Genomic DNA, 20,559 nt, shown 5'->3' on the forward strand with positions numbered 1-20,559 from the left:
GCCGCGTACACACAAGCGGACTTTACGGCAGACTTTGCCCGGCAGACTTTGACGGACTTTACGACGGACTTTCTGAATGAACGAACTTGCCTACACACAATCAACCAAAGTCCGACGAATTTGTACATGATGACGTACGACAGGACTTAAATAAGGAAGTTCATAGCCAGTAGCCAATAGCTGCCCTAACGTGGCTTTTTGTCTTTTTTGTCTTTTTGTCTCAAATCTAAGTCCATCCAACTTTTGAGAAAACAAAGTCCGCTGGAGCCCACACACGATAGAATTGTCCGACGAAATCCGGTACGCCGGACCAAGTCTGCCGTAAAGTCCGCTCGTGTGTACGTGGCATTACTGCACTATCAACCTTTTTTTGAGCGAACCCATCTGTAGCCCAAGCTGGACAGCTTGCCTCAAGCTGTCAGACACCTCTTCAATGTCAAATGAGGATTTCCCAGTCCCTCCTGTTAAACATACACTGATGTTCCCAGTGTCAACTACAGTGGCGGCTGTTCCATTAGGGGCACCACCCCCCTAATCCATGCGCCGGTCCCTAATCTTCATGCAGGGCGCTGGACGCATGGGGTTTAATGGGGTTTTTTTTTTTTTGGGCACATGATTAGAGCCTGAGGCTCTAATTGGCCTAAAAAAGGGTGGGCTCGCCCCAAGCCTACCCAGTCGTGTGCTTTTCCATTATCTGTTTACATGAAAACTTGACACTACCTTAGAGGCTAGAGCTGAAGAGGGTCTCAGGATCATTCCGATACCCTTCTGGCCGTTGTAATGGCTGTCAGGAAGACCAGCTTGATTGTCAGAGACCCCAGTGTGCATGAGTCCGCTGGACTGACTGCAACAGCACTTTTAGGACCGTGCCCAAGTCCCAAGTTGGGAAGAGGTTCTTCCTTGGTGGCCGTACTCTTATTGCGGCTCTGAGGAATTATCAAAGGTTCCTTAGCCTATCTATGTCCGGTGAAGCAGGACAGGGCTGACACTTGGACTTTAATCGAGTTGTATGCCAAGCCTATAGTTAGTGCTGTGTGTAGAAATTCCAAAATATGTGCGATACCCGGCGTTAATGGGGAGAAATTATGCTGTAATGCAAAGTCCACAAATCTCCAGATTCTGGAATATGTGGTATTTGTTGTAGACTTCCTTGCCCCTAGTAAGGTAGCAATAACTTCCTCTGGGAGGCCCTGTGCCTGCAGTCGGGCCGATTTAACAGCCAGGCCGTCAACCGCAATCTCTGCGGGTAGGGGTGCATCCATTGCTCCTGCTGTAACAGATCTCTCCTGAGGGGGAGGTGTACTGGTGGGGCTGATGCCATCTGCAGGAGAAGCAGAAACCATGGCCTCCTGGGCCAGAAGGGTACTATTAAGATGGCATGCACCTCTTCCTTCTCGATTTTCAGTAAGGTCCTCATGATGAACATCCCCAATATTGTCATGCAGTCTCTTGCCAACAGTATCGGAGCCTCCATTACCATGTCGACACAGGCTTTCAGTTCGGCTACTTTGCGATGTGGTAGGAGAATCCGACCTGACTGAGTGTCGAACACCATGCCTAAATACTCCATCCACTGGGAAGGAATGAGATTGCTCTTCTGACTGTTAATTAGCCATCCAAAGTTGGACAGGATCGCTATCACCTTGTCGCATTGTAGTGTCAGCTGTTTGCTTGAACGTGCCACTACAAGAATGTCGTCTAAATAATGAAAAATCTTTATTCCCTGCAATCGGATAAATGCTATAGTTTCCAAAAGGATCTTGGAGAAAACCCTGGGAGCTGTGTTGATGCCGAAGGGCAGACATCTGAATTGATAATGTCTATTGTGAATCTGAGGTACCTTTGATGATGTTTGTAGATTGGGACATGTAAGTAGGCATCTGCCAAATCGATCGAGATTAGTCAATCTCCTTGTTGAACTACTGATGTTATTGTATATATTGATTCCATCTTGAATCTTTTGGGCATGATGAAAAGAATTAGGGACCTCAAGTCCAACAATGGTCTGAGCTCTCCGGATGCTTTGGGTACTAGGAATATTGGAAAATATACACCCTTCCCCTGACACTCCTGTGGCACTGACATAATTGCTTGTTTCTGAGATAATTCGGCAATGTATTCCTGCAGGCACTTGCGTTTCTTTGGATGCTGTGGATAATGAGTTTGGACAAAGATGTTTGGAGGTTGCCTTCAAAATGTTATCTTGTATCCATGTTTGACTGTCTGTCGGGTCCAGCGGTCCTTCACATTTGTTGCCCATTCTCTCCAGTATCTTGCCAACCTGGCTCCAACCTGGAGGGTTTGGACGGATTGACCATCAAAAAGACTTTTCAGACCTGTCCTGCAGTCGACTTCATTTTGCACAGAAAAGAGCTCTGTGTACCCCTCCATTGCGGTCTGTTGTATTCCTGGCCTGGTCTATATGACCTGGTCTCGTGGCCCCTTCTTGAATCAAACTGACCTGACCGAAAAGGTTGTTGTCTTTTCTTAGAGGTCTGAGGTAACAGGCCTGACTTTCCACCTGTGACCCGCTTGATTGCCTCCTCCAGGGTCTTTCCAAACAACATCTTACCATTGTATGGAAGATTGCATAATGCCTGTTTAGATGCCACAACTGCGGTCCAATGTCTGAGCCATAATGCCCTCTTTGCGGTCAGTGCGTGTGCCATCAGTCTCGCCATTAATCTTACCAAATCAATCGAAGACTCGGCCAAAAAGGCTGCAGTCAGGTTGAGTTCCTCCAGTGCATCAATAACTCCAGCCCCCAGTGCCGTTTCCACATTCGAAAACCAGACTTTTAGGGCTCTTGAGATTGATGCTAGGGCTATGGATGGGCGACAGGCTGCTCCTGCAACAGCATAAATTCTTTTAAGATCAGCATCTGTCTTTCTATCTATCAGATCTCTTAATGTTGTGAAATCCTCCATCGGGAGGGAGACATGCCTTGCAAGGCGTTGTAGGGCTGCATCTATCCCTGGTGCCGTTTCCTAAAAAGAGGCATCTGATGGGTTAAAGGGATAGACTTTATTAAAGCCATTTTGGATTCTCGACTTTCTCTCTGGCTTCTCCCATTCATCCTCCATCGCTTTCCGGATTTCTTCCATAAATGGGAAGGATGGCCCTCTAAATTAGAAAAAAATCTCTTAACCTTCTCTGGAGGTTTTGAGTCCTGATCCCATTCCATGGCCTCCTTTATGGCCGTAACATATGGCTCAATCAGACGATAGTCGAACAAATGCTCGGGCATGTCCTCTGTCTCTGATGAGGAACCTGATAAGGTCTCACAGATCCTTGACGATCTTTGCTTTTGATCTGTGGAAGTGCCTGATCTAGGCTCCTCTTTAGAGCAGGATGCGCTGGAGGCTAGCTGCATACTTTCGGTCACTGCCTCCTGTATATAATCCTTAACCCTCTGGGCCTCTGCTTCCTTATCCGTGGCCACATCTTTTATGCATTCGGCACATAGAAGTTTCCCGGCAATAGCTGGTGCTGCGCAAGCCCAGCATAAGCCCTCTGCCAGTCTCCCAGACTGTCGTGGTTCTACTGCTGAGGATCTACTGCAGCTTGGACCACTAGGAGATCGATCCCTCCGTTTGGAGTAGGACCTAGAATGGTGGTGGGACTTTTCATTCCGGGAATGTATTTTTGTAGGGCAATTGCTCCTAAAAAAGATTAAGCAACACGTTACTTGCGTGTGCGACACTCTTTTGCAGTATTTTGTGCCCCATAGACCCCTCCTACCTTTCCACAGATCTTAGTGCCTGCTGTGGCGAACTCATGGCTACAGAGGAACAAGAGAACAATAAGTTAAACAATAGGTGCATCCTAGTAACTATCCTCTTCCCCTCTCTTTTTTTGTGTCCTACCCCTTTAAATCATCGGCCATCTTACCTGCAGCAAACAAGCTGAGAAAAGCAGGATGACAGAGAGGCTACTGGTAGTAACAGCAAACAATTCATCCAAACCTGGCTGGAAAGGAAGAGCAAGAGGAGAGTGTAAGAAACACATAAGTCATTTAAAAAAAGTTTGGGGAGAGAGTGCGCATGCGCGGGGCATCCGAGATGGACGCATAGACTCGGAGCTTCGTCCCACTCCGGTCTCCCCGACCACAAAGCTACCATCAGATAGAGCTCCCGCACCTCTCCCGGGGCTGCATCGAGTCAAAAGCAGCCCGGGAGCATTTCCATGTCAGCTGGAATGGTGAGGAGGGACCTCTCCCGTCACCCGGGATTCAGCATGTCAGCTGAGGAGATTTCTAAAATGGCGCCGGCAGCACTTCACACAGGGGAGGAAGGGGGAGAGGAGATGGATGCAGCCACAGACACAGGGACACTGATGGATCCTCTACAGGGCCCTGAGTCATTGCCAGGGAATCACCTATTTTCTAACATACTGTCCCCAGCATCCACGGGATCGCTGTTAGAAAGGACCCTGGATGAACTCATAGCCACCCCAGTGAGAGAACAGGTGGCCAGCCCTGCCATGTCAGCTATGCTCAGCCCCCTGTCACCTGCAGGCCCTCTGGACATTACTACCCTGATGGACTCCTTCTCCAAGATGCTGTCCAGGGGCCTGGCGCAGACGGCTGCCCAAATTACCTCCACCATACATGCAGACCTGCAGACTCTAGGCTCCAGGATTGAAGCCACAGAACAAAAAGTGGAACAAACTATATCAAGAGCAAACTAGAATACAGCCCGCATTCAGGATTTACAGGACCAGCTGGACTCTGCTATCGCTAAAATTGACGACCTGGAGAACCGCGCCAGGCGTTACAACTTCCGCATTCAAGGATTCCTAGAAGCAGTAAAGGACACCCACCAAGCAGTCACATCCTTCATCAAAGAAATTATCCCGAACATCCAGGATCACCGTTTGGAGCTGGATAGGGCTCACAGAGCTCTTCAACCCCCTCGCTCGGATGGACTGCCCAGAGATGTGGTGGTTAAACCACACTTTTATGGGGTCAAGGAAGAGGTCATGCGCAGGGCCAGAAATGCAGAGCAACTTTGCATTCAAGGTCACCCCGTCCAAGTTTTCGCAGACCTCTCTCCTCTTACCATTCAATGCCAGAGAGCCCTGAAACCGCTGCTACAAATCTTGACACAAAAAACTATTAAATACTGGTGGTCATTCCCCTTTCGCCTGTCGTTCGCCTTCAAAGATAAAACTTATGGCTTCTCTTCACTCCACGAAGGAGAACGACTGATGGTACACTTGGGTCTTATATCCCTGGACTCTTCATCTAATGCGAGCCAAAAGAACCCAGGCCCGGCTAAACGACCTCCACCGCAGAGCCCGATCGCTCCTGTCTAGAAAAAGCAGCATTCCAAGCGTTCAAAGGAATCTCACCGTGATCAAGGAGGACTCATATCCTTACTAACTTTCCACATTTACATATGCTGTTACCCTCTTGGACACCTGGCACATGCACACCACGTGCACTTCTGCAGTTAAGGGACACTGATCCCTTGCCATGTGCCTGACTGTCCATGTGGTAACCAGTCTCAATTCTCCAAAAAAAAAAAAAATGGGCAAGGCCCTCAAAGAATAATTTAGTACCCTATGCGGGCCCAACCCATTGATGGCCCAACCTTTAGAAGTGAACACTTCACACCAGCCAGATGGTTGAAATTTTGGGCCTCTATTCCCCGATCACGGGAGGGGGGGGTGGTTGAGGGGAGTGTCCGGCGGTGGGGTCCGCTTCTGTGCCCCCCTCTGGAAGGTCCAGGTCACCACTCTCCTCATGGTTTAAGGTCCCTTTTCTTCATTATACTCATTTGATTTACATAGTTCTTGTTGACATGGATTATAGCTCTCGTTTTCTTCTGCTAGTTAGTTGAGCACAATATTGTTATATTACTCTTTGGGTGCTCCGCACTCGGGGGGCCCGGGGTACGGACATCGTCCCTTTAGGGGGCGGGTCTGCCCTTGGGGGCTCCTCTGGAGGTGAAGCTTCCACTGGGAGGGGCAAGGAGGGGATTTCATTTCTGCAATGACATAACCTGTTTTAATGTGTTATACCCCCTTCCATCTACATAGCCTATATCAGTGGTCGGCGGAGCCGGAGTGGACGTAGTGCGCCTCCCTCTGCCCCTGCGTGCAGGCAGGCTCCCTGCGCAGATGTAGTAGTTGCTCTGCCTCTCAGGTGGACTCCTTAGTTAAGACTTGACAGGAGGGGAGTGGTCAGCACTACCCCTCTCCTGCAGGTCCAGGGAAGTTCGGCGATGTTGGTACATCGTAACCTTCTCGTTCCTCCACAATACTTTACCTTCTTTTTCTTTATTTCTTTATCTTTTCCTTCCTCACTCTCCAATTACCGTTACTTTTACTTTTCCAGACACCAGAGAAGATCCATGAAGGGGTATTCTCCTTGCCTGATTCGCAGTGGCTCCCGACTGGAACTACATGGTGGGAGGTAGGTCTCCGCTCAGTGACACTTTTTACACCCCCTCTGATCCATGACACCACATGACAAACAGGTTTCATCCTTTAGAATAGCTTCCCATAATGTACAAGGCCTGAACTCCCCACTGAAGCGAAGGAAATACTTCCAAACCGCATCAACTCAGCAGATGGAGGTACTCCTACTTCAGGAGACTCACTTCCCCCGGTCATATAATCCCTCGTTTGTCCACCTTAGATTCCCGCAATTTTTCCTGGCAAACGCCGAAGACAAAACTAGAGGGGTGGGTATCTTCTTGTCTAAAACTGTCACCTTCTCTACTAAGGAGATTATTCGGGATCCCGAGGGTAGATATATCCTATTATCCGGCTCTGTGAATGGGAACATATACACGTTCATCTCGTATTATACCCCAAATCGACATCAGGCCAGGTTTTTTGCCTCTATGCTAGACACCCTATCTCCACACTTAGTGGGTACGATAGTCATGGGGGGGTGATTCGAATGTAGCTTTGGACCAAATGCTAGATAAGTCAGGAAACGGCCACTCTAGAATACTCCGACCCCCTAAACAGAGCCTAAAGATAGCCAAAACCCTACATGCCCACGGCTTAGTGGACATATGGAGGGAACTTAAACCTTCAACGAAGGACTATACCCACTACTCAGCACCCCACCAAACCTTAGCGAGGATTGACTACATTTTTGTAAAGGCTTCCTCTATCCCCCAGGCCACTAGAGCGTCCATCAGGGACTCACCATTGTCTGACCACTCGGCTGTATTACTTGAACTCATAAATCAGTCTGCATCAGATGGTACTTTTCGTTGGCGATTAAATGAATCGCTGCTGAGCGATCCGGTCCAATGCAACATACTAGACAAAGAAATTAAAGAGTATTTTAGGGTCAATGACAATGGTGAGGTCTCCTCTGTAACGCTTTGGGCCGCACATAAAGCGGTACTAGGAGGCAAAATAATCCAAATCTCCACTAAACTCAAAAGGGAAAGACGACCTGACCTAGTCAAACTAGAACAGGATTTCCAGACTCTCTCCAAAACACACAGACATAATCCCACAAATGCTTGGAGAGCCCTGTTGGAATCCAGCAGAGTTGCCCTGAATTTAGCACTGACCACTCAAGCAGAAAAAAGCCTTCGATGGTCCAATGCTCGCTTTTATCTTCACAAAGATAAGATCGGGCCCGGTCTGGCTTCAAAACTGACACCCAAGCCCAGGACATTCTCCTTCCCTAAAGTACACAATGCCACTGGCATAGTTACATAGTTACATAGTTACATAGTAGGTGAGGTTGAAAAAAGACACACGTCCATCAAATCCAACCTATGTGTGTGATTATGTGTCAGTATATCTAATAGTTTCTTGAAGCTATCAATGCTCCCCGCTGAGACCACCGCCTGTGGAAGGGAATTCCACATCCTTGCCGCTCTTACAGTAAAGAACCCTCTACGTAGTTTAAGGTTAAACCTCTTTTCTTCTAATTGTAATGAGTGGCCACGAGTCTTATTAAACTCTCTTCTGCGAAAAAGTTTTATCCCTATTGTGGGGTCACCAGTACAGTATTTGTAAATTGAAATCATATCCCCTCTCAAGCGCCTCTTCTCCAGAGAGAATAAGTTCAGCGCTCGCAACCTTTCCTCATAACTAAGATCCTCCAGACCCTTTATTAGCTTTGTTGCCCTTCTTTGTACTCGCTCCATTTCCAGTACATCCTTCCTGAGGACTGGTGCCCAGAACTGGACAGCATACTCCAGGTGCGGCCGGACCAGAGTCTTGTAGAGCGGGAGAATTATCGTTTTATCTCTGGAGTTGATCCCCCTTTTAATGCATGCCAATATTCTGTTTGCTTTATTAGCAGCAGCTTGGCCATTGCTGAGCCTATCATCTACTAGGACCCCCAGGTCCTTTTCCATCCTAGATTCCCCCAGAGGTTCTCCTCCCAGTGTATAGATTGCATTCATATTTTTGCCACCCAAATGCATTATTTTACATTTTTCTACATTGAACCTCATTTGCCATGTAGTCGCCCACCCCATTAATTTGTTCAGGTCTTTTTGCAAGGTTTCCACATCCTGCGGAGAAGTTATTGCCCTGCTTAGCTTAGTATCATCTGCAAATACAGATATTGAACTGTTTATCCCATCCTCCAGGTCGTTTATAAACAAATTAAATAGGATTGGTCCCAGCACAGAACCCTGGGGAACCCCACTACCCACCCCTGACCATTCCGAGGACTCCCCATTTATCACCACCCTCTGAACACGCCCTTGTAGCCAGTTTTCAATCCATGTACTCACCCTATGGTCCATGCCAACGGACCTTATTTTGTACAGGAAACGTTTATGGGGAACTGTGTTAAATGCTTTTGCAAAATGCAGATACACCACGTCTACGGGCCTTCCTTTATCTAGATGGCAACTGATTACTGCTAATGATATCGTTCTTATTACTAAAATCTTGTATATAGTCCCTTATCGTCCCCTCCAAGAGTTTACATACTATTGATGTTAGGCTAACTGGTCTGTAATTCCCAGGGATGTTTTTTGGGCCCTTTTTACAAAACCTGAATCTGATCATGACAGCATTTCAAGATTTCTATGCAGATTTATACAAGTCTAAGGTGACTCTCAAACCCCATATCCTCCATGACTTCCTAGATAACATCCCTCTCCCTACATTAAAACAGGAACATAGCAAGCAGCTTGATAAACTCATTACTGACTCAGAAGTTTTAGGAGTAATTAAACACCTCAAGAGGGGCACAGCCCCAGGCCCGGATGGATTTTCCACCGGTTACTACAAAACATTTGCAACAACGATAGCCCCCCAGTTGACGCGATTTTACAATGCCCTCAGGGGTAGCTCTACTCTGGACAGCTACGCCAACCTGGCTTATGTGTCTGCTATCCCCAAGCCAGACAAAGATAGTTCTGAAGTGAGTAACTATAGACCCATTTCATTGATCAATAATAATCTCAAAATACTGACCAAAATTATGGCCAATAGACTATCAGAGTTCATAGGGGGCTACGTTCACAAGGACCAGGTGGGTCCCGATCAGATCCGCAGAGTGGTAGACATCATTTCTCTGCTGAAATCAAAATGGGACGGGGGGCCCCCTCAGGAAGGATTTATACTTTCGGTGGATCTGCAAAAAGCGTTTGATACTGTAGAATGGCCTTATCTATTTGAAGTGCTACGCAGATGGGGGTTTGGCCCTCACTTCATTCAATTACTAAGGAATTTATATTCCAACCCGAGCGCCTAAGTCAAACTCCAGGGCCACTATTCAAACCCTTTCTCGATACACAGAGGCACAAGAGAGGGATGCCCCCTTTCTCCCATCATCTTTGCCATAGCTATTGAAACCCTAGCCACCACTATAAGAAACCATCCAGATATACATGGGGTTAAATGCGGGCCCCGTGTACACAAATGCGCCCTGTTTGCCGATGATCTGCTGCTCTTTATTACCTCCCCACTCATATCCACCCCCAATCTTTTCAAACTCCTCCAGGAATTTAGCAAGGTCTCTGGGTTGAGAGTTAACATGGCCAAATCAGTAGCTCTGAATGTCACCACCCCGACACTTATGGTAGAGCGTCTCAAAAACCACTTTGAATTTGTCTGGGAACCTTCCTCGATCCCATATTTAGGCATCAAATTGACAGCTAGTGTGGACCTACTATACAATGCTAATTACCCCCCCATGTACAAAAAGCTGAAGGAAGATCTAGCGTGTTGGGGAAGGGGTAATCTGTCCTGGTTAGGCAAAATAAACGCAGTAAAAATGACACTCTTCCCCAGGATCCTTTACTTATTCAGATCACTACCCATCCTGATCCTGAGACCCCCTTTGAAAAAATTTCAATCCCAGATAATACGATTCGTTTGGGGTAATAAGGGTTATCGCTGCCCTAGAAGTGTGCTCCTTGGAAGACGCACACAAGGGGGACTGGGTCTGCCAGACCTATGGAGATACTACCAAGCGGCCCAATTATCACAATTTTTGGTCATATATTCCCAGGGTAGTAGACCTGATTGGGTAGACATGGAAAGGCAAGCTATTTCACACTATTGACTACCTAGTTTGGACCCCCCATAAACGCAGACCCCCATAATGGCCCCTACTTTATCACATTACATGGCCCTATGTGACTTCTTATACAAATCTCCCAATCTTACATCTGAAATTCACCCCCTAGTGCACATATTTAATAACCCCGACTTTCCCCCAGGTCAAGACATCAGGGCGTTTCAGTGGTGGACAAACAGGGGATTATTCCGTATTGGTCACTTCCTCTCCCACATGGGCCCCCTTACGGCAGGCCATTGCAGTAGAGACCTGGATATGCCACCCTCCGAAAGCTTTCATTTACATCAAATCCGACACTATATCTTATCATTATGGACCACGAGGCCCAAACCTCTACATATAACAACATACGAACAATGGTGCTCTGGGGTCATGGATCAGAGGGGAGGAATCTCTAAGATTTACGCCTCACTTACGGAGAATACCATCATATGCACTAGGATGGGAACAAGATCTTCAGGTCTCTTGGAACGAAAACACGTGGTTGTCCAAATTCCAGAAAGCCTTTAAGGGCATATCCAATGCCACCCTTATAGAGGCGAATGCTAAAATAATTACGCGTTGGTATAACGTGCCCCTATGATTGGCTAAGATTTTCCCAGGCTCTTCCACACTATGCTTTAAAGGTTGTGGACTGACTGGATCCCTATACCACATATGGTGGGAGTGTCCCCGTATTCAGGGCCTATGGAACAAGGTCTTTTCCTTATTACGTAAAGTGACTGGTATACCTGTCCCAAAAACCCCTGAGATTGCTCTACTGAACGGAAGTTCGGTGGGTTGTTCCAAGCCTCTTCGGACACTCATTCATTTCATTTTACTGGGTACTAAAATCACGATAGCCCGAGCTTGGAAACGGCCTACAGTGTCCCTAGCTGCGGTTAAAAGGAAAATATCTTGGGTGATGGTACAAGAAAGAATGGTCATTATCCTCCAGTCCACTACAGAAAACCACGACATAGTATGGGAACCCTGGAAAACCTATATGCACAAACTCCCACAATATCTTTAACAGATTACAGCCACTCTACCCCCAGGTGTCTCTCTGGTGCCTTCATATCCTATCACACTCACTCCTTTCTCTTTTCTTCCTCTTTCTCTTTTCTTCTCAACACTCCCTGATAACCTTCTTGCGTGACTTAAAATGCAAACAACAGCGAACGATCTGTCACTGACGGACATGCAAGCCTAATTCAGGCAAGCCTTAGGGTTTGAACACAAGATAAACTCGTATGTTTCCTTTTATTTTTGTTCTTTTTGATTCCTCGATATTCTGCAAGAAGTATCTCAGGACAAGGAACCACGCCTTTGGATAGGGAGTGTTTTTCTTTTGCTTTTAGGGTGCGAAGTCTTCCTCCCCCCGACACAGTCTGATCCCAATGGGAGTGTCGGAGCGAGGGAGAAAAAACACTGTTGGTAGAATGATAAACAAGAACCCTGCTTGTTTCCTAAACCACCTATTGTTGTAAGCCATTGAAAGTTACTGACTTGTTTGTATAAGTGACATTGGAACAGCTATTGCATATTTGTTGCTTATGTCTTTTTCTGTATTATCTCAATAAAAATACTGAAATGAAAAAAAGTTTGGGGAGAAGGACAGTGAAATCACCTACCAGAATCCTCTGCAACACACAGCGATCGGCACCTGCCACCGCTGTGGTGTCCAGCTTTATGGTGTGCTGGTTACTCCAGCAACCCACGGCCGCTCCCACTAAGCCCCGCCCCGTGAGGTCATTCGGCGGCGACCTAGACTCCAGAGGGGAAGATGCAGGTAAAATCCTCTTCAGCTCGCCACAGTTAAATGTGTCCTTTAGACAACAAATGCCCACAGTCTGGCACAAGGCGTCCAGTGTCATAAGAGGCTTTACCTCTATCCATGCTGGACCGTCCAACCCCAGGAGAGGCTCAACCTGGGGGGGAAAGGTTCAGTAGGGGGGGTGTCAGAGGACGTCTGCTGCCTCTGTTTGCCGGGCTCCGGGGCGCATGCGCGGTGGACTGGCGCTTCGGCGCACACCCATGCGCGGCCCAATGGTGTGGCGCGTGCGGGTGCACAATGGTCCCCGAGTGCGTGCCGTCGCGCGCGGGTGCACAGTAGCGTGTCACGCTGACGCGCGCACTGTGTGGGCTACTTCTGACGGCTCCAGCACCCAGTCGGGTTGCTGGTTTGTCGTCAGCTGTTCCCAGTTCCGGTTTCACTGTGTACTCTGCTTCTCTGCTGATACCCTGTGCTGACCCCTGGCTATCCATAACGGACTCCGCTTCTCTGCTGATACCCTGTGCTGACCCCTGGCTATCCATAACGGACTCTGCTTCTCTGCTGATACCCTGTGCTGACCCCTGGCTATCCATAACGGACTCTGCTCCAATATTGATTACCTGTGCTTGACCCCTGGCTATCCAAACGGACTTTGCTTTAAATCTGATTACCCGGTTCTGACCCCTGGCTGGCTTCACGGACTTTCTGTTATTCCGCACTCGATCCCCTGATCCCGCATTGGCACTTCAGTCAGCTCCTGGAAACTTCCACCTTGCTTATAAGTCCTTCTACCTTTGGAGTACTCACCTGCTGGTGGCCCGTGCCTCTGCGTGCCCCCTGCTCCCTTTATCATCTCCGGGGGACAGGGTGCACGTGGTCGTAAGGGCGAGCCACTCTCGGCATCTTGGCCTCGGTAAGTACTAGTCGTGACAGTACAAACCAGCCAGATGTCCGAGGCCGACAGAGCGCGCTCTCCTCTGGAGATCTTGTGCCAGCTGACTCCGTCCAAAAATTGCAGGAGGGATATACCCAGATGGACAGCCGCCTACAACAAATCACGGGGTCACTCCCATCTGCAGCTGCAGCTCCCGCACCAAGCAGTGGGGGTCTCCCCTCTCAGGCTACCACCAATCCCACGGTTGTAATGGCTCTCCTGGAGCCCAGGGTTCCTACACCAGAGCGTTTCTCAGGGGACCGTAAGAAGTAGAGGGCCTTTAAAAACGCCTGTTCTCTCTATTTTGTCCTCCAGCCCAGAACCTTCTCGTCAGAGATTGTTAAGGTGGGATTTGTGAACTCGCTGTTGACCGAGGAACCTCAAGCCTGGGCCCACAGCTTGATGGAACAAAAAAGTTCAGTGCTGAATACGATAGATACGTTTTTTGAGAGTATGTCCCAACTCTATGACGACCCGCAACGCACAGCCGAAGCGATCTTACACAATCTGTCCCAAGGAAGAAGACCAATCGAGGACTATACGGTGGAATTCCGTAAATGGGCGGCAGATACAAATTGGAACGAGCCTGCCCTGAGATACCAGTACCGTCAGGGTCTGTCCGAACTTCTTAAGGATGAATTGGCCAGGATGGAAACTCCAGCTTCCTTGGAAGAGCTAATTCAAGCAGCCACTAAACTAGACAGGCGCTTGCGTGAGCGACGCTCAGAGCGTTTTCAGGGTCCACGCCCAGCCTGGACGTCGTCCAGACCCAGTCCAACTCAGGTGCCACCTCCACCTGCTGCTGCAACACCAGCACCCGAAGTCGAGCCTATGCAACTCGGCCTGGTCCGTGCTCCACTGACCTCTGAAGAGAGACAACGCAGACGGCAATCTAACTTGTGCCTATACTGCGGGGGTGCCGGACACTTCCTGCGCAGCTGCCCAGTAAGACCCAGTAAGTTCTATCGGCCAAATCTGATGAACTGTCAAGTCAACACTGTTCCTAAAACTTACGTGATGTTATTTGTCTCCCTACAGCTAACGAAAGGGGAAACTCGCTTACCGGCCATCATTGATTCAGGAGCTTGCAGTTGCTTCCTAGACGTTACCTTGGCCTACAGTCTGCATATTTCCCTTCAAACCAAGGCCGAGGTTTACAAATACACCTAGCAGACGGATCGCTTCCCCGCTCAGGTCCTATCACCCAGGAGACCCAACCTATCCTTGTGACCACGGATTCCGGCCATCAAGAATTTCTACGGCTGGACCTCATTCATTCTCCAATCTTCCCCATTATACTCGGCCTGCCCTGGCCTCAGACACATGACCCACGGATCGAGTGGAGTACTAAGTCAGTATCTTTCTCCTCTCAGTATTGTTCTCAACACTGCCTTCCCACTGCTCCGAAAGTTTGTGCAGCAATTACAATCACACCTGACAACCTCCAACATGTTCCTCCCGAATACCTTGAGTTTCAGGAAGTATTTAACAAACAAATGGCTAACTGTCTACCACCTCATCGGCCATACGACTGTCTGATCGATCTCTTGCCTGGGTCAGAGGTTCCATTTGGCCGTATATTCCCACTATCAGAAACTGAGCTAGTAGCCCTTAAACAATATATTGACAAAAACCTCGAGAAGGGCTTCATTTGTCCCTCTTCCTCACCTGCCAGAGCTGGCATTTTTTTTGTAGGAAAGAAGGATGGATCCCTAAGGCCATGTGTGGACTACCGACAGCTTAATAATATTACCATCAAAAACAGGTACCCGCTGCCGCTCATTCCTGAGTTATTCCAACGGTTCCGATCAGCCAAAATTTTCTCCAAGCTAGACCTCTGAGGTGCCTATAATCTCATCAGGATCAGGGCTGGGGACGAGTGGAAGACGGCTTTCAGGTCCATATTTGGAGATTTTGAATATCTGGTGATGCCGTTTGGGCTCTGCAATGCCCCGGCCACCTTTCAACACCTGGTGAATGATATATTCCGAGAATACCTAGATGACTTCCTTGTTGTCTACCTGGACGATATTCTTATCTTCTCCTCCACTATTGAACTGCACAGAGGGCATGTAAAAAAGGTCCTTACCATACTTAAACAACACAAGTTGTCCCTGAAAGCCGAAAAGTGTGAATTCGAGAAGTCGGTTGTACAATTTTTGGGATTCATCATTTCAACCAACGGTGTCGCAATGGACCCACAAAAGATTCAAGCAATTCAAGAATGGTAAAAAAGGGGTGCAATGTTTTATAGGGTTTGCCAATTTCTACAGGAAATTTATTGTCGGATTTTCCTCTATTGTGGCACCTATTACCCAATTGACGCGTCAGCACAGTTCCTTTCAGTGGTCTCAAGCGGCACAAGAAGCCTTTATCAAATTAAAGACCTTGTTCGGCTCTGCCCCGATTCTCCGCCATCCTGACCCAACTCGACCATTTGTACTAGAGGTGGACGCATCGGAAATCGCAACAGGGGCCATCCTCTCCCAAAGACATGGGCCTAAAGCCATTCTACATCCTGTAGCCTTTGCATCTTGGAAGCTCAGCCCGCCAGAACTCAACTACGATGTGGGTGACAGGGAGCTGCTGGCCATTAAGTTCGCTCTAGAGGAATGGAGGTATTTACTGGAAGGCGCACTTCACCCAGTTATGATCTTTACAGATCACAAAAATGTGGAATACCTCCGGACAGCAAAACGCCTGAAACCCAGACAAGCACGTTGGGCCCTCTTCTTTTCCCGTTTCAACTTCCACATATCCTATAGACCCGGTTCAAAGAATGGAAAGGCGGACGCACTTTCCCGGATGTTTTTTGTAGACCCTCAAATGACTGAACCCGGCACCATTCTCTCTTCACAAAATTTCCTCGGTCTTACCCAAGCGGACTTAATAACTTCCATCAAGTCTTCATCCAGTCTTTGTTCCGAACCAGAGGTACATTCTTTGGAAAGATGTGATGATCTATTTTGGGTCCGGGGGAAAATTTTCGTACCACGGGAAATACGGCCTCTAGCCCTCAAGATGTGTCATGACCATAAATTGGCAGGTCACTTTGGGACAAGGAAGACGTCTGAGTTGATCTCTCATTCCTTCTGGTGGCCTGGGTGGAGACAGGATTGTAAGGAGTATGTTTCCTCCTGTCCTCTGTGCCAGCGTAACAAGGGGCAAAACACCAAGTCTTGGGGATTGCTCAAGCCCTTGCCCATCCCGGAACGACCATGGGCTGATGTGTCCATGGATTTTATTGTAGACTTACCTGCCTCGGAAGGCTTTACTACCATTTTTGTTGTCGTCGACCGTCTCTCCAAGATGGCTCATTTTTTACCCATGATGGGTACCCCTTCTGCTGTGGACACAGCCAATATTTTTTTTAAAGAGATAATTAGACTCCATGGTGTGCCTAGAAGTATTGTGTCGGATAGGGGCGTGCAATTTACGTCTAAATTCTGGAGAGAACTCTGCAAGACCCTGGACATCAAAGTCTGCCTCTCTTCAGCATATCACCCTCAGAGCAACGGCCAGACGGAGATGACAAATCAGACCTTGGAGCAATACCTCCGTTGTTTCTGTTCTGGCTCCCAGGACGATTGGGCAAATCTTCTCCCGTACGCCGAATTCGCCTATAACAACTCTATTAATTCGGCTACTAATCAAACACCCTTTTGGGCAAACTGCGGGTTTCACCCTACGTTTCTAACTAATGACATCCCCGAGATGGCCGTTCCTGCTGTTCAAGATCGGATAACCTCCCTACAATCTAACTTCCGAAGGATCCAGGAAATGCTACAAAAAGCCCAAGATGATTATAAAAGACAGTATGATCAGGGAAGGAGGGAGAATCCAATGTTCAATGTAGGTGAGGAGGTCTGGTTGTCAACTACAAACCTTAAATTACCTCTGCCATCACGGAAACTTGGACCCAGGTTCCTCGGACCTTTTCAGATCAAAAGGATGATTAATCCCGTGGCGTTTGAAATGGCATTACCAAACTCCTACAGAATTGTTTTTTATGCATCCTTGTTGAAACCTGTTGTGTCCAGCCCTTTTCCTGGAAGAGGGGAACTTCCTCCCCCCACCAATTATCGTGGATGGGGAGAATGAGTTCGAAGTGGAGTCCATTTTAAACTGCAGAAGGAGGGGCAGGCAGCTTCAATACCTGATCCATTGGAAGGGATACCCTCCTGAGGACAATTCTTGGGAGCCTGCTGGGAATCTGCATGCACCACGCTTAATTCAAGCCTTTCATCAAGAACACCCAGAGTTGATGTCCAGCTTGGGCGTCTGGTGTCCGCCCCTAGGGGGAGGCACTGTCAGAGGACGTCTGCTGCCTCTGTTCGCCGGGCTCCGAGGCGCATGCGCGGTGGAGTGGCGCTTCGGCGCACACCCGTGCACGGCCCAATGGTGCGGCGCGTGCGGGTGCACAACGGTCCCCGAGTGCGCGCCGTCGTCCGTGCGGGTGCACGGTTGCGTGTCACGCTGACGCACGCACTGTGTGGGCTACTTCTGATGGCTCCAGCACCCAGTCGGGTTGCTGGTTTGTCGTCAGCTGTTCCCAGTTCCAGTTTCGCTGTGTACTTCTCTGCTGATACCCTGTGCTGACCCCTGGCTATCCATAACGGACTCCGCTTCTCTGCTGATACCCTGTGCTGACCCCTGGCTATCCATAACGGACTCTGCTTCTCTGCTGATACCCTGTGCTGACCCCTGGCTATCCATAACGGACTCTGCTTCTCTGCTGATACCCTGTGCTGACCCCTGGCTATCCATAACGAACTCTGCTTCTCTGCTGATACCCTGTACTAACCCTTGGCTATTCATAACGGACTCTGCTCCAATATTGATTACCCGTGCTTGACCCCTGGCTATCCAAACGGACTTTGCTTTAAATCTGATTACCCGGTTCTGACCCCTGGCTGGCTTAACGGACTTTCTGTTATTCCGCACTCGATCCCCTGATCCCGCATTGGCACTTCAGTCAGCTCCTGGAAACTTCCACCTTGCTTATAAGTCCTTCTACCTTTGGAGTACTCACCCGCTGGTGGCCCGTGCCTCTGCATGCCCCCTGCTCCCTGTATCATCTCCGGGGGACAGGGAGCGCGTGGTTGTAAGGGCGAGCCGCTCTCAGCATCTTGGCCTTGGTAAGTACTAGTCGTGACAGGGGGTGTAAGCTGGAATTCAGTCCGGTGGCCTGGGGACAATTGAAAAAAGAACAGGAGGGGGGGGACAGGGATTTATAAGGTAGTCCTGAGGGTTAATGAGGAACAGGTAACCCATAGTGTGCTGACGTGAGGATAGACCAGGAAAGTGAATATACCGATGCACCCTTAACATTTGATGAATTAATTGAGGCAGTTTCAGATTCCTCTAATGGTAAAGCACCTAGCTTAGATGGCTTACCATCAGAAATCTATAAAAGCTATGGAGACATCTTGCTGCCAGAACTGCTGAAAGTACTGGATCATGCACATGTATCATCTAAATTACTGGATACCATGAATGATGCTTGCATCATAGTAATACCCAAGCAGATAAGGACCAATCTTATCATCCAATTTCACTATTAAATTCTGATGCTAAGATCCTGGCAAGGGTCTTGGCATATAGGCTATATATTAGGTTTTATACCGGGTAGGTCCACAGCAAAGAACTTGAGAAGACTCTTTTTAAACCTACAGATACCATCAGTTAATGTAGGGAAGAGAGCCATATTATCACTAGACACAGCCAAAGCATTTGATTGAGTCGAGTGGGCATATCTATGGGAGGCTATGAAGAAATTTGAGTTGGGTAAAGGATTTGTAAAGTGGATCAAATTATTATACACAGCCCCACGAGTATGTATACAGATAAATGGAGGAATATCAAAGCATTTTTTTCTGACTAGAGGTATCAGGCAGGGGTGCCCGCTGTCACCGTTACTATTCGCATTGGCTATAGAATGTTGGCAATAGCAATCAGACAGACAATGGCTATCAGGGGCTTTGAGAGAGGAGGAAGGGTCGATGAAATTTCATTGTATGCAGATGATGCGTTATTATTTTTGGGAGACACAGATCAATCCCTAACATATGTGATAAAGTGGATTGAAAATTTTGGTAGATTCTCGGGGTTTGTTATAAATTGGGAAAAATCAGTACTACTCCCCGTTGATAAGTTAACAGTGGCTTTACCACAAATAGTGCATAAAATACAGGTTGTTACATCATTTAAATATTTAGGGATAAGGGTCTTTTCAAATTTAAAGGAATATATTAATTATAAGCTAGCCCCCATATTAGATACGTTTAAGATGAAGAGTAAAGTATGGTCCAAACTAACGTTGTCGGTTGTAGGGCGAGCCAATTTAATAAAAATTGTGTGGGCCCCACAGTTACTCTATGTCTTACACAATTCACCGATCTGGATACCACTTAAATGGTTTTAAAAAAATAGACCCCCAAATTCGAATCTTGCTATGAAAGGGGCAAAATGCTAGAATTAAACTTAATACATTACAACTTCCCAAAGAGCACAACTACAACAGGTTGCAGGATGGGAAGTAATAGATTAGACAGACCCTATTCAATCAATAATTCTGAGTAGATCTTCACAATACCATTTAATAGCTTCAGGTAGCCTGGTTAATGGGCAATGCCCAACTCTTGAACTTATACAAAAGGTCTGGCAGGAAATGAAACGTATTATGCAATATAATTACATATCAGTATACTCCCCCTTGTGAGGAAATAAAAATTATAAGGAACTAGACAAATTAAAAGGATTTGGAGTATGGAGAGAAAAGGGGATAAAATATATTGCACAGCTTCATACCGACAATTTATTAAAAACATATCAAGATTTACAGAAAACATACATACTGCCTTCTCATACTTTTTTAATATTTACAATTGCGCCATGCGCTGCAGAGTCAGTTTAAAGATAAAAAAAGTTAAGATACAAAATATGCCACTTGTGGATACCCTAGCAAAGAAACAGGTTAAGAAGGGTTTGATCTCCGCTCTTTATGGTCGCCTAACTGAGCAGACAAGAGAAACAAATAGCCGCTTAGCTAGAAAGGGATGGGAAAAAGATCTTGGAAAAATGACAGATGAAACATGGCAGGGTATATTTGAATCCATACAAACTGTATCAATATCTTCACAGCAATGCTTAACCCAATTATACATAATATATAGAGCTTACAGGACACCACCTAAACTATATCAATAGGGTAGAAATGTTCAAGAGTATCTGCTGACTTAATGCATATGCTTTGGAATTGCCCTAAATTGTTTAGATACTGGCAGACTGTGACAGAAACGCTTAACCAGGGGTACCAAACCCAGATACAGATAGATCCAAAAATAT

At 47.4% G+C, this 20,559-nt stretch overlaps 1 long non-coding RNA gene across 1 annotated transcript in view; it reads left to right on the plus strand.

The window, feature by feature from the left end:
• Positions 1 to 6,595, plus strand: part of LOC141134575 (uncharacterized) — an 87,482-nt gene extending 80,887 nt beyond the window's left edge. The window contains exon 3 of the long non-coding RNA XR_012243215.1: positions 6,341 to 6,595. This is a non-coding gene — a long non-coding RNA (uncharacterized lncRNA). The remainder of the gene's footprint in view (positions 1 to 6,340) is intronic.
• Positions 6,596 to 20,559: the final 13,964 nt, after the last annotated feature.

This window comes from Aquarana catesbeiana, linkage group LG03, assembly GCF_042186555.1.
Source record: "Aquarana catesbeiana isolate 2022-GZ linkage group LG03, ASM4218655v1, whole genome shotgun sequence".
Lineage (NCBI taxonomy): Eukaryota > Metazoa > Chordata > Amphibia > Anura > Ranidae > Aquarana > Aquarana catesbeiana.